Source organism: Artemia sp. Qi Xiang Cuo, chromosome 12, assembly GCF_049724085.1.
Source record: "Artemia sp. Qi Xiang Cuo chromosome 12, ASM4972408v1, whole genome shotgun sequence".
NCBI classification, from domain to species: Eukaryota; Metazoa; Arthropoda; class Branchiopoda; order Anostraca; family Artemiidae; genus Artemia; species Artemia sp. Qi Xiang Cuo.
The window spans coordinates 67493665-67507227 of NC_142805.1; positions in this window are offsets into that span (position 1 = coordinate 67493665).

The following is a 13563-nucleotide window of genomic DNA, read 5'->3' on the forward strand; positions in this document are numbered from 1 at the left end:
TTGCCTTGAACCGCATGGGAAATATATTGGCTTGAAAATCAAAAAAAGTGGCAGCTACTACAACGTTCTGCCTAAACGGGATATTTTTTTTTCTTCTTTCTTTTTTCTTTTCCACAGATAGCTTAGCACTGGAAAATCGCAGAGGGTTGTTCAATAGCTCAATTTAAAGGAAATTAATTGGGTTAAAAATCTATAGTAACTAAAATAAATTATTTCTAAAAGAGAATAAATTTTTTCGCTAAAAACTGCATTTTTGATGTCTTTTCACACTGCAGTCTTTCAAACATAATCGTATACCAGCGGTTAGATTTGAACCCACGCCTCCGAAGAGACAGGTGGCTAACACAAGTGTCTTGGACCACTCGGCCAGGCTGCCTCTTATAATTTGGGTTGCAGCAGTAGCTAGCAGCCTAGTAAGAGACAATCAGTCCCATGCTAAGAAATATAAAAAGCCAAAACTCCTAAAAATAGAGTAAGATCAAAACAAAAGTACATCTTAGAACTACCTTGTCTGAAACCCTAATAAATAAATAATGAATGTCGTCATAGCTTTATATTAGAGCTATGACGTGAATAGAAAAACACGAAGTTATGTTGTGTTTTATGAAGACATCATGAAATAATATCATTGCGCCATGACGTCATCATGGAATAAAATCATTACGCCGTGACGTCATAATTACTAATTAAGAACGACAAAGATGAAAATGGTATCATTCGTGAATTACATAATGGTTAGATCAAAGCAAGCTGCACCCAAGTTAAAAAAACAGTACTACACAGACAACAGAAATAGTATCTTGAAAAGAGAAAAGCAAAGGTATTCAACCGACCAGGCGTATCGAGAAGTAAAAATTGAGAGAGCCAAACAAAAGATCAAGGAGCGTTATCACAATGATGAAGATTACTGAATCAAATATAATAAAAAGAAAAGCAAAGGTATTCAACCGTCCAGGTGTATCGAAAAGTAAAAATTGAGACAGCCGAACAAAAGATCAAGGAGCGTTATCAAAATGATAAACTTTATAGAGAAGCAACAATTGAGCAGGCTAGACAAAAGAGCAAGGAACGGTATGATAATGATAAAGTTTACAGAGAAACAAGAATTGAGCAGGCTAGACAAAAGATCAAGGAGCGTTATCAAAATCCGGGTTGTAGCGGTAGCTAGCAAACTAGTAAGAGACGATCACGTCCAATGTTAAGAAATATAAAAACCCATAGTTCCTAAAAAAAGAGTCAGATCAAAACAAAAAGTACACCATTAGAACCACCTTGTCCGAAACCCCTATATAGTAAAATTTCTGTCCCTTGGCTTGAACAGCATGGGAAATATATTGGCTTGAAAATCAAGATAAGTGGCAGCTACTGCAACATTCTGCCTAAACGGGATATTTTTTTTTCTTTTTTTCTTTCTTTTCCAGAGATAGCTTTGCACTGGAACATCGTAGAGAGTTGTTCAATGACTTATTTTAAAGGAAATTAATTGGGTTCAAAACCATTTGTAACTAAAATAAATTATTTCTAAAAGAGAATAAATTTTTCCACCAAAAACTGCATTTTGATTTCTTTTCACACTGCAGTCTTTCAAACATAATCGTATACCAGCGGTAAGATTTGAACCCACGCCTCCAAAGAGACTGGTTTACATTAAACGAGCTAAAGTCCATAGTAACTGGAATCCGGGTTGCAATAGTAGCTTGCAACCTATCCGGGTTGAGGCAGTAGCTAGAACCTAGTAAGAGACGATCACGCCCCATAGTAAAAAATGAAATAGTTACACTGAAAGACGATCATTGCAATAAATCCGGGTTGCAGCGGTAGCTAGCAACCTAGTAAGAGACGATCACCTCCAATGTTAAGAAATATAAAACCCCCCAACTCCTAAAAAAAAGAGTCACATCACAACAAAAAGTACACCATTAGAACCGCCTTGTCCGAATCCTCTATAAAGGAAACTTACCGCCCTTTGGCTTGAATAACAAAGAAAATATATTGGCTTGAAAATCAAGAAAATTGACTTTTACCACGTTATTCTCCACAAACGGGATATTTTTTTCTTTCCGCTTTTTTTTCCTGCTCAGCTAGCTGGGCACTGGAAAATCATAGAGAGCTGTATAATAGCTCATTTTAAAGGCAATTGCAACATCTAGTGCCTTTTGTAATTAAAAATAAAATAATTTTTAAAGTAGAATCAATTTTGTCAAAAACATTGCATTTTTGATGTATTTTCATACTGCAGTCTTTTCAAAGATATTTCAATTTTGAAGCAATCAAACAGTTCATGGTAATGAACTCTATAGCTACTTGTCTCAATAGTAACCGAAACTCCTGGAACCAAAATTTTCTTTTTTGGCTTAATCGCTAAAATTATTATGTAAACTGCAAAAATATTTATGATGCCTAATCAGTAATAGTAAGTTCTTAATTTAAACAACAAAAATATATGAACATTTTATAATTCGTTTTACTTTTTGTCTCCTGGAAGAAAAATTTTTTTAATCTCAGTTCAAAGTTGTTAGTGTATTCTGGAACCAAACTTTTTTTGGTTTGTAACCCGTAAAGTACGTATCTCCATATTATTGTCTTATAATTACAATTATTTTAGTTTTCAGTCCAGAATTGCTAAACTTATTATGTAAACTGCAAAAATATTTATGGTGTCTAACCAATAATACTAATTTTGTAATTGAAACAAGATAAATACCTGAAAATTTAAAAATTAGTTTTTCTTATGCTAGGTTTTAGATACTCGACACGGGGTATTGTGTACTTAATAATTTTAAACCTTGAAAAAATATGGTCTCACTTGAAAGGAAAAAAAGAAAGAATAACCAAAAACAATATCAAAATAGAGCAATCCAAATTTCTACTAATAAAAAACTTTACTACACAAAAAATAAAGCTAACATCCTGAAATATCAGAAAAGTTTATTTAAAAGAGATAAAAATGCCACCAAACGCAATAAGGCTCGAGCACGCGTAAGGATTGTCCGGGTTGCAGCGGTAGCTAGCAACCTAGTAAGAGACGATCTCCTCCAATGTTAAGAAATATAAAACCCCCCAACTCCTAAAAAAAGAGTCAGATCAAAACAAAAAGTACACCATTAGAACCGCCTTGTCCGAATCCTCTATAAAGGAAACTTACCGCCCTTTGGTTTGAATAACAAAGAAAATATATTGGCTTGAAAATCAAGAAAATTTACTTTTACCACGTTATTCTCCACAAACGGGATATTTTTTTCTTTCCACTTTTTTTTCCTGCTCAGCTAGCTGGGCACTGGAAAATCATAGAGAGCTGTATAATAGCTCATTTTAAAGGCAATTGCAACATCTAGTACCTTTTGTAATTAAAAATAAAATACTTTTTAAAGTAGAATCAATTTTGTCAAAAAAATTGCATTTTTGATGTATTTTCATACTGCAGTCTTTTCAAAGTTATTCGAATTTTTAAGCAATCAAACAGTTCATGGTAATGAACTCTATAGTAATAATAGCTACTTGTCTGAATAGTAACCGAAACTCCTGGAACCAAATTTTTTTTTTTTGGCTTAATCGCTAAAATTATTATGTAAACTGCAAAAATATTTATGATGCCTAATCAGTAATAGTAATTTCTTAATTTAAACAACAAAAATACATGAAAATTTTATAAATAGTTTTACTTTTTGTCTCCTGGAAGAAATTTTTTTTTCATCTCAGTTCAAAGTTACTATTGTATCCTGGAACCAAAATTTTTTTGGTTTGTAATCTGTAAAGTACATATCTCCATATTATTGTCTTATAATTGCAATTATTTTAGTTTTCAGTTCAGAATCGCTAATCTTATTATGTAAACTGCAAAAATATTTATGGTGTCTAACCAATAATACTAATTTTGTAATACAAACAAGATAAATACCTGAAAATTTAAAAATTAGTTTTTTTTATGCTAGGTTTCAGATACTCGACACGGGGTATTGTGTACTTAATAATTTTAAACCTTGAAGAAATATGGTCTCACTTGAAAGGAAAAAAAGAAAGAATAACCAAAACAAATATCAAAATAGAGTAATCCAAATTTCTACTAATAAAAAACTTTACTACACAAAAAATAAAGCTAACATCCTGAAATATCAGAAAAGTTTATTTAAAAGAGATAAAAATGCCACCAATAAAGCTCGAGCACGCGTAAGGATTGCTACTAAGATGTCTTGTGATCCAGGTTTTAAGAAAATGAAATATGACAGAGCAAAACAGAGGTATCTTACGGATCAGGGGTATCGAGAAGGGAAAATTGAGACAGCCAAACAAAAGAGCAAGGAACGGTATGATAACGATATAGATTACCGAAACAAACATAAGAAAAAAGTTGCTACCAGAATAGTGGGTAGATACTGGGGTGACAAAAGCCATAATGATAAAATTAAATTCTCTGCGAGGTTGTACCGAAGAACACATAAGGACAAAGGGAAAAATTGCATTCAGAAATACAAGAAGATGGCAAAATGCAGGCTGATCTTTGTAAATTGAGAAACATTTTACGCATGTTTTATCGGGATCACGAAAAGTATTCAAAATTACAGATTAAAATTCTCTTTTAAAGAGCGGATGCTGTTGAAAAGTTGGCTAGAAATGCTTTGGCAAACCTTCAATGCAATATCCAAAAGAAATGTTGTCAGTTTAACGAAAAGCTTCCAAGGTATGGATTGGCAACTGCGGAACAGTTTATAGATGCAATGGAAAATGTTCGACAACGCAGTGAATATACGGAGGCATACTTCTTAGAAAATTCATATATTATCCGGGTTGAAGCGGTAGCTAGCAACCTAGTAAGGGACGATCACGTCCAATGTTAAGAAATATAAAAACCCATAGTTCCTAACAGAGGAGTCAGATCAAAACAAATATACGACTGTACAATCAGAGACTTGAAATTATATCCGGATTACAGTGGTATTTATGATATACATTAAAGAACGATCTTCAGTCCATAGTAACTGAAGTGTTATAAGAAACCCTTATATAGATGATGCTTACAGCAATCAAAGGTTACTATTTACAATGTATTGAAAAGATATTAAGAGACTATCATTGGAGCCTCAAACCATTGTGTACATTAGAAGTAGTTAGCCACTTGATTGTTTGAGGTTCGTCTCTTACTATTTGAAAGAAGAAAAAGCCGTAGGCTTTTTCCTGTTTGTAACCAGATTATTATTAATGGTTAATGGTTCAATTTATGTTTAATTTTGAAGCAAATTGCTACATCTAGTGTATTCTGCAATTAATTAATTAGGCAAAGGATGAAAGGAAATCAAAATATTCTAAGGACAAAAGTATAAAGTAAATATCTTCTGTATAATCAAAGAAGATTCCAGAAGAAAGCTAATTTTATCAAAAACCCGATAAAATAAGCTACGATCGAAAACTACTTGGTATGGGGTATGTCCGGGTTGCAGCGGTAGCTAGCAACCTAGTAAGAGACGATCACCTCCAATGTTAAGAAATATAAAACCCCCCAACTCCTAAAAAAGAGTCAGATCAAAACAAAAAGTACACCATTAGAACCGCCTTGTCCGAATCCTCTATAAAGAAAACTTACCGCCCTTTGGCTTGAATAACAAAGAAAATATATTGGCTTGAAAATCAAGAAAATTGACTTTTACCACGTTATTCTCCACAAACGAGATATTTTTTTCTTTCCGCTTTTTTTTCCTGCTCAGCTAGCTGGGCGCTGGAAAATCATAGAGAGCTGTATAATAGCTCATTTTAAAGGCAAATGCAACATCTAGTGCCTTTTGTAATTAAAAATAAAATACTTTTTAAAGTAGAATCAATTTTGTCAAAAAATTGCATTTCTGATGTATTTTCTTACTGCAGTCTTTTCAAAGATATATGAATTTTGAAGCAATCAAACAGTTCATGGTAATGAACTCTTTAGTAATAATAGCTACTTGTCTCAATAGTAACCAAAACTCCTGGAACCAAAAATTTCTTTTTTGGCTTAATCGCTAAAATTATTATATAACTGCAAAAATATTTATAATGCCTAATCAGTAATAGTTAGCATTTCTAACTGTGTTTTAAACAGTTCTTTTAGTTCTACTGAATATTTGGCAAAAAATTCTCTGTAAAGTAGAACAAACTGTCCTGAAAAGTACGAGACAACTATTGAAAAATGCTCTAAAACTAGATATGACAAGGAAATTATGATGGCTGAAGTCACCTATAACAATCTGAATAAACATTCAAAACCAAAAATTGGGCAGCAGGTTACTTGGCAATGTCACCCTGATATCTGCAAGCTCTATCTGACGGATATTCAATTATGTCAAATTCTTTTTGATATCCTTGAAAATAATATAGCACTAAAATTTTCAACTGACAAAGTGGTTAATTTCTACCTTGGCGGCTTGGATTATTGTGAAATCAATTACAGGGACACAAGAAAGCATGGGCATTCGTTATACTGTAGCCCAAATGAGGGGTGTCAGAGCTATTTGCGTTCTCTAAGGGCACTAGCTCCACATTTTCCTGTCTTGAACTGTTTCATTAATAGCGTATATAAGGCAGTATCAAAATGTAATATTATACAACATATTAATCTACTAAAAGTCGAGGGCTCGTACAAGGAACTAAGTCATTACATAGAAGAAGTGTCAAGTAGACTCTGTCGTAATAATAGTCAAGACTTCATTTACGATGATAGCAATATTAGAGTTTCTGTGGTTATAATAAAGAACGACCTTTTGCCTATACTAAATTTTATAGGCCACTTAACTATAGCATAGGTAATATATAGTATATAGTAACAAAAGTACATAATTTGAACTGCCTTGTCTGAAACCCTACTAGATCAATAATGAATGTCAGTAATCATAGTTTTATATTAGAGCTGTGACGTGAATAGAAAAACACGAAATTATATTGTTGATTCTGAAGACGTCATGAAATAATGCCATGACGTCATGAAATAAAATAATTATGCCGTCAAGTCATAATTACTATATAAAAAGCTTCAAAACTATAAATGGTCTCATTCATGAATAGCTAATGGTTAGATCAAAGCGAGCTACACGCAAGTTAAAAAAACAGTACTACAAAAAAAAAACAGAGATAGTATCTTGAAAAGAAAAAGCAAAGGTATTCAACTGACCATGCATATCGAGAAGTAATAATTGAGAGAGCAAAACAGAAAGATGTGTTATCACAATGATGAAGATTATAGACATGCGAAAATTGAGACAGCCAAACAATGATCAAGGAGCGTTATCACAATGATGAAGATTACAGAAAAATGTATAAGAAAAAAGTTGCTACCAGAATAATGGGTAGATACTGGGGTGACAAAAGCTATAATGAAAAAATTGAATTCTCTGCGAGGCTGTACCGAAGAACGCATAAGGACAAAGGGAAAAATTACATTCAGAAATACAAGAAGATGGCAAAAATGCAGGCTGATCTTCGTGAATTGAGAAACATTTTATGCATGTTTTACCAGGATCACGAAAAGTATTCAAAATTACAGATCAAAAGTATCTTTGAAAGAGCTGATGCTGTTGAAAAGTCGGCTAAAAATGCTTTGGCAAAGCTTCATAGTAATATCCAAACGAAATGTTGTCAGTTTAATGAAAAGCTTCCAAGGTATGGATTGGCAACTGCGGAGCAGTTTATAGATACAATGGAAAATGTTCCACAACACATTGAATATACGGAGGCGTACTTCTTAGAAAATTCATATATTAATTTTGGAAGGATCAATTGCAGTTTATGTAGCAGCAATAAAAATATTTATACAAGCATACCTATCAACAGCGAAGTAAAATCAATGTTTTTCAATTATGGTGAAAACGCACCTGTTAGAGTTATTAGTATATGTGTTTGTAAGACTAATAATTTACAATAACTTCCTGGAACACCGACTCAAGAAAAAAGTATTTCTAACTGTGTTTTAAACAGTTCTTTTAGTTCTACTGAATATTTGGCAAAAAATGCTCTGTGTAGTAGAACAAACTGTCCTGAAAAGTACAAGACAACTATTGAAAAATGCTCTGAAACTAGATCTGGCAAGAAAATTATGATGGCTGAAGTCACCAATATGGTACAGTAAAGAACGATCTCTTGCCCATAGTAACTGATATACAGTAGTTCCAGGGGTAGCTACAAGATATCCAGATTGTAGCGGTATCCGAGTTGCAGTGGCAGCTGTAACCCGGAGTCTCTTTGCTTAACAACAAATAAAATATATTGACTTGTTATTAAACAAAAACCTAACAAAAACTAAAACTAATTCTAAAATTTTCAGGAATTTTCCAGTTTTTCCATTAGGGATCGATAAAGTTATCATAAGTGGTGTCAGTCAAGAAGATCTCGTGTAGTAGTCATTAATATAAGTTTTGTTTAGACTGAATAGTATATAAAGGCTCGATCATCGAATAAAGGTGAAACCTACTAAAAGACAAAGCATTCCACATAGTAATTAAAAGTGAAGATAATACGAGCATTTTTTGAAAAGATGAAATCCGGGTTTACATTAAAACAAGATCATTAGAATAGCAAACCATTGCATACATTCGACTTAATTGGCTACTTTATTGTTTGAGGTTCGTCTTTTACTATTTCAAAGAAGAAAAAGTCGTAGGCTTTTTTCTGTTTGTAATCATATAGCATAGACTGAACCCCAGTTGCTACTGAAATCATAAAGTTTTACTATAATCCGGGTTTCAGAAGTATCCGGGTTGCAGCGGTTGCTAGCCACCTAGTAAGAGACGATTACGTCCAATGTTTTTAGTTCAGAATCGATAAAGTTATAAACTGCAAAAATATTTATTGCATCTGAGCAATAATTAATCTTGTAATTTAACTGGAAAAATACGTGAAAATTTTAAAATTAGTTTTATTTTTTGTTAGGTTTTTGTTACTTGATACAAAAGCTTTAGTTATTACATTATTTGTAATTGTATAATCATCAGTTTTAATAATTGTCTCATTTAAGATCGATCGTTACCACACAGTGTTTTGAACTCAAATACTTCTTAGCAGAAAGACAAGTTCATCTTCGTAGGCGTGAGTTCAAATCTTACCGCTGGTATACGATTATGATTTATGTACAAAAATAAAATATCTTTGAAAAGACTGCAATATGAAAATACATCAAAAATACAGTTTTTAGTGGAAAAACTTATTCTCTTTTAGAAATAATTGAAGATAAAATAAGCAGGCATTTCTACAGAGGTCACCACCAAGTCATCCTCAGTGCTAAGAAAAAATTAAACACGAAAATCTAAACCTCTTGAAGTAAACTTCACAAGAGACAAAAACACACTAAAATACACATTTGTAAGCGGGTTTGGTGTTTGGTCCCTGAATGAACAGGTTCTCAAATCAGGGGAACAAACCAGGATAAGTTAGAAAAAAGGACTAAATACTTTTTTCAGTGTGTTATTGTATGTTGAGTGGTTGTGTCAAAGCATAATTGCTATCCAGGTTGCAGCGGTAGCTAGTAACCTAGTAAGAGACGATCACGTCCAATGTTAAGAAATATAAAAATCCCTAAATCCTAAAAAAAGAGTCAGATCAAAACAAAAAGTACACCATTAGAACCGCCTTATCCGAAACCCGTATAAAGGAAATTTACCGCCCTTTGACTTGAATAACAAAGAAAATATATTGGCTTGAAAATCAAGAAAATTGACTTTAACCACGTTATTCTCCACAAAAGGGATATTTTTTTCTTTTGTTTCCAGAGATAGCTTGGCACTGAAACATTGTAGAGAGTTGTTCAATAGCTCATTTTAAAGGAAATCTCTAGATCTAGTGCTATTTGTAATTAATTTTTTTAAATTAATTATTTTTTACGAAAAACTTAATTTTTTAGATACAATATTGATCAATGACGTCATAGTCGCTGGATGTAGTTAGTATTTCATAAAGGCTCGATCATCAAATTTAAGCTGAAACTAAGTAAAGGACAATTATGCCTCCATGTATTCACATTGCAAGATTTCCCATTGCATGATCACGCCCCTGCAGTAAAAACAAAAATAACCCATAACTCCTAAAACTAGAGTCAGATCATATGGGTTGCAGCGGTCGCTAGCAACCTAGTAAGAGACGATCATATCCAATGTTAAGAAATATAAAAACCCATAGTTCCTAAAAAAGGAGTCAGATTAAAACAAAAAGTACACCATTAGAACCACCTTCTCCGAAACCCCTGTATAGTAAACTTTCTGTTCCTTGGCTTGAACAGCAAGAGAAATATATTGGCTTGAAAATCAAGAAAAGTGGCAGATACTTCAACATTCTGCCTAAACGGGATATTTTATTTTCTTTCTTTTCCACAGATAGCTTGGCACTGGAACATCGTATAGAGTTGTTCAATGGCTCATTTTAAAGGAAATTAATTGGGTTAAAAACCTATATTAACTAAAATAAATTATTTCTAAAAGAAAACAAATTTTTCCACCAAAAACTGCATTTTTGATATATTCTCACACTGCAGTCTTTCAAACATAATCGTATACCAGCGGTAAGATTTGAACCCACGCCTCCAAAGAGACTGGTGGCTAACACCAGTGCCTTGGACCACTCGGCCAGGTTGCCTCTCATAAATAAAGATATATGTGAATTTGGGTTGCAGCAGTAGCTAGCAACCTAGTAAGAGACGATCAGTCCAATGCTAAGAAATATAAAAACCCAAAACTCCTAAAAATAGATTCAGATCAAAACAAAAGTACATCATTAGAACTACATTGTCTTAAACCCAACTAGATAAATAATGAATGTCATCATAGTTTTATATTAGAGCTATGACGTGAATAGAAAAACACGAAATTATATTGTTGTTTCTGAAGACGTCATGAAATAATACCATTGCTCCATGACGTCATGAAATAAAATCATTACGCCGTGACGTCATAATTACTATATAAAAACTGTAAATGGTCTCATTCATAATTAGATAATGGTTAGATCAAAGCAAGCTATACGCAAGTTAAAAAACCGTACTACACAAACAACAGAGATAGTATCTTGAAAAGAGAAAAGCAAAGGTATTCAACCAACCAGGCGTATCGAGAAGTAAAAATTGAGAGAGCAAAACAAAACAGCAAGATGTGTTATCACAATGATGAAGATTATAGATATGCAAAAATTGATACAGCAACACAAAAGATCAAGAAACGGTATGGTAATGATGAAGATTACAGAGAAGCAACAATTGAGCAGGCGAGACAAAAGAGCAAGGAACGGTATGATAATGATAAAGATTACAGAGACGCCAGAATTGAGCAGGATAGAAAAAAGATCAAGGAGCGTTATCACAATGATAAACTTTATAGAGAAGCAACAATTGAGCAGGCTAGACAAAAGATCAAGGAGCGTTATCACAATGATGCAGATTATAATAAAGATCGAACTCCTCCCTATACTAACAATCATAGGCAACTTCACTATAGTTAAGATTACAGTATTTATATTATACATCATTATAAATTATAAAAGGTTCAAATGTTCGAAGTTTATCGAGTTAGAAATTTTCCACACCGGGAATGGAACCCGAGCCTGTTAATTTAAAGTTAACTATCCTAGCCACTAGACCATATGGGACCATAAAAAAGTATGATTTAAGAACCATATGCACATTTTTATTTCACCATAACAATTATAATAAGGCCAAAACAAAATCGTCGACTTGCAACGTTACTTTTGACACATTAGTTAAATCTTAATCGGACTTTAAAAATGTTTTGCTAGTTTTATATGAAAGAACGAACCTTAGCCATTAGTAGCAGAAATAAGAATATCTAGGTTGCAGCGGTAGCTAGCAACCTATTAATTACATAATCTGGGTTTAAGTGGTAGCTAGAAACCTAGTAAGAAACACCAAATTAAAAGATGATCATTAGAAGAACAAACAATTGCTTATATTGGACTTAGTTAGCTGCCTGATTCTTTGAGGTTTACATTAAAGAACGATGTTCATTCAATAGTAAATGAAGTTTTATTAGGAACCATTATATAGATGAGGTTTACAGTGCTCAAAGGTTACTGTTTACAATGTGTTGAAAAGATATTAAGACTATAATTGGAAAACCACACCATTGCATACATTATAACTAGTTAGCCACTTGATTGTTTGAGGTTCGTATCTTGCTATTTCAAAGAAGAAAAAGCCATAGGCTATTCTCTTGTTTTATTTCCTGTTGCTATTTCATTTACATTAAAAGACGATTATTGGAATAACGAATCATTGCATACATTGGAGTTAGTTAGCTATTTGGTTGTTTGAGGTTCGTCTCTTACTATTTCAAAGAAGAAAAAGCCGTAGGCTTATTCCTGTTTGTAATCATATATAATCAATCAGTTCGTGGACACGAACTGTATAGTAAGAGCTACTCGTCTCAATAGCAACCGAAATTCTAAAAAACGGAATTTTAATATCAACAGATACATCAAAAGAATGGGATTTCTTATGCTGATTTTAAATATATAATTTTCATCAAGTTTACTCATATCCAAAAAATGTTACGAGCCTGAGAAAATTCGCCTTATTTTCTAAAGAAAGAAAAATCACCCCCTAAAAGTCATAGAATCTTAATGAAAATCACACCATCAGATTAAGCATATCAGAGAACCTTACTATAGAGGCATCAAGCTCCTATCTGCAATTTAGAGTAAAGAACGAACCTTAGCCCATAGTAAAAGACGATCATTAGAAGAACAAACCATTGCATACATTGGACTTAGTTAGATGCCTGATTTTATTAGAGTTGCAATAAGGAACGAACTGAACCCATAGTAACTTAAGTATTAAATCAAACGGTTCGTGGTCATAACAAAGAGCTGTGTAGTGACTCATTTCAAAGGAATCTGCTGCATATAGAAACATTTTGTAATTAACAAAATTAATTATTATTATTATAAAACAAATTGAAACGATATGGTAAAGAACTAACTCTAGGCAATAGTAACTAATTTAATTTTGAAAAGAAAGAATAACGGCAGAAACCTAAATGGTAACATTAGTAAGCTACATTTCATAAGAACCGCCCACCGGGATTTGAACTCGGATCGCAGGATTCTAAGTCCTAAGTGTAAACCACAACACCAAGAAACATTCTTTAAATAAAGCATTTTAACAGTATATGATAACTTAAAGACCGAACTCTAACCCTCAGTATTGTCAATCAGTTTGTGTTAACGAACTTTATAGCAATTTCAAACAGTTCGTGGGATTACAGTAAAGAACAAACTTCCAGCCCAGAGTAACTAAAATAAGATTATAATTAATATTAAATATTGATCAATGATGGCATAATCGTACGCTGTAGCCAGGTCGTCTCTTACTATTTCAAATGAGAAAGAGCCATAGGTTTTTTCCTGTTTGTAATACATATTGTAATGAATGACATCTAGCCCATGTTAATTGAAATATAAATAGGGATTATGTAATTTTCATCAGTATCATGGTTACATTACATCACACTAAAAGACGATTTTTATATTAAAGGACGATCACTAGAAGATCCAACCATTGCATATATTAGACTGAAATAGCTGCCTGAGTGTTTGAGGTTCATTTCT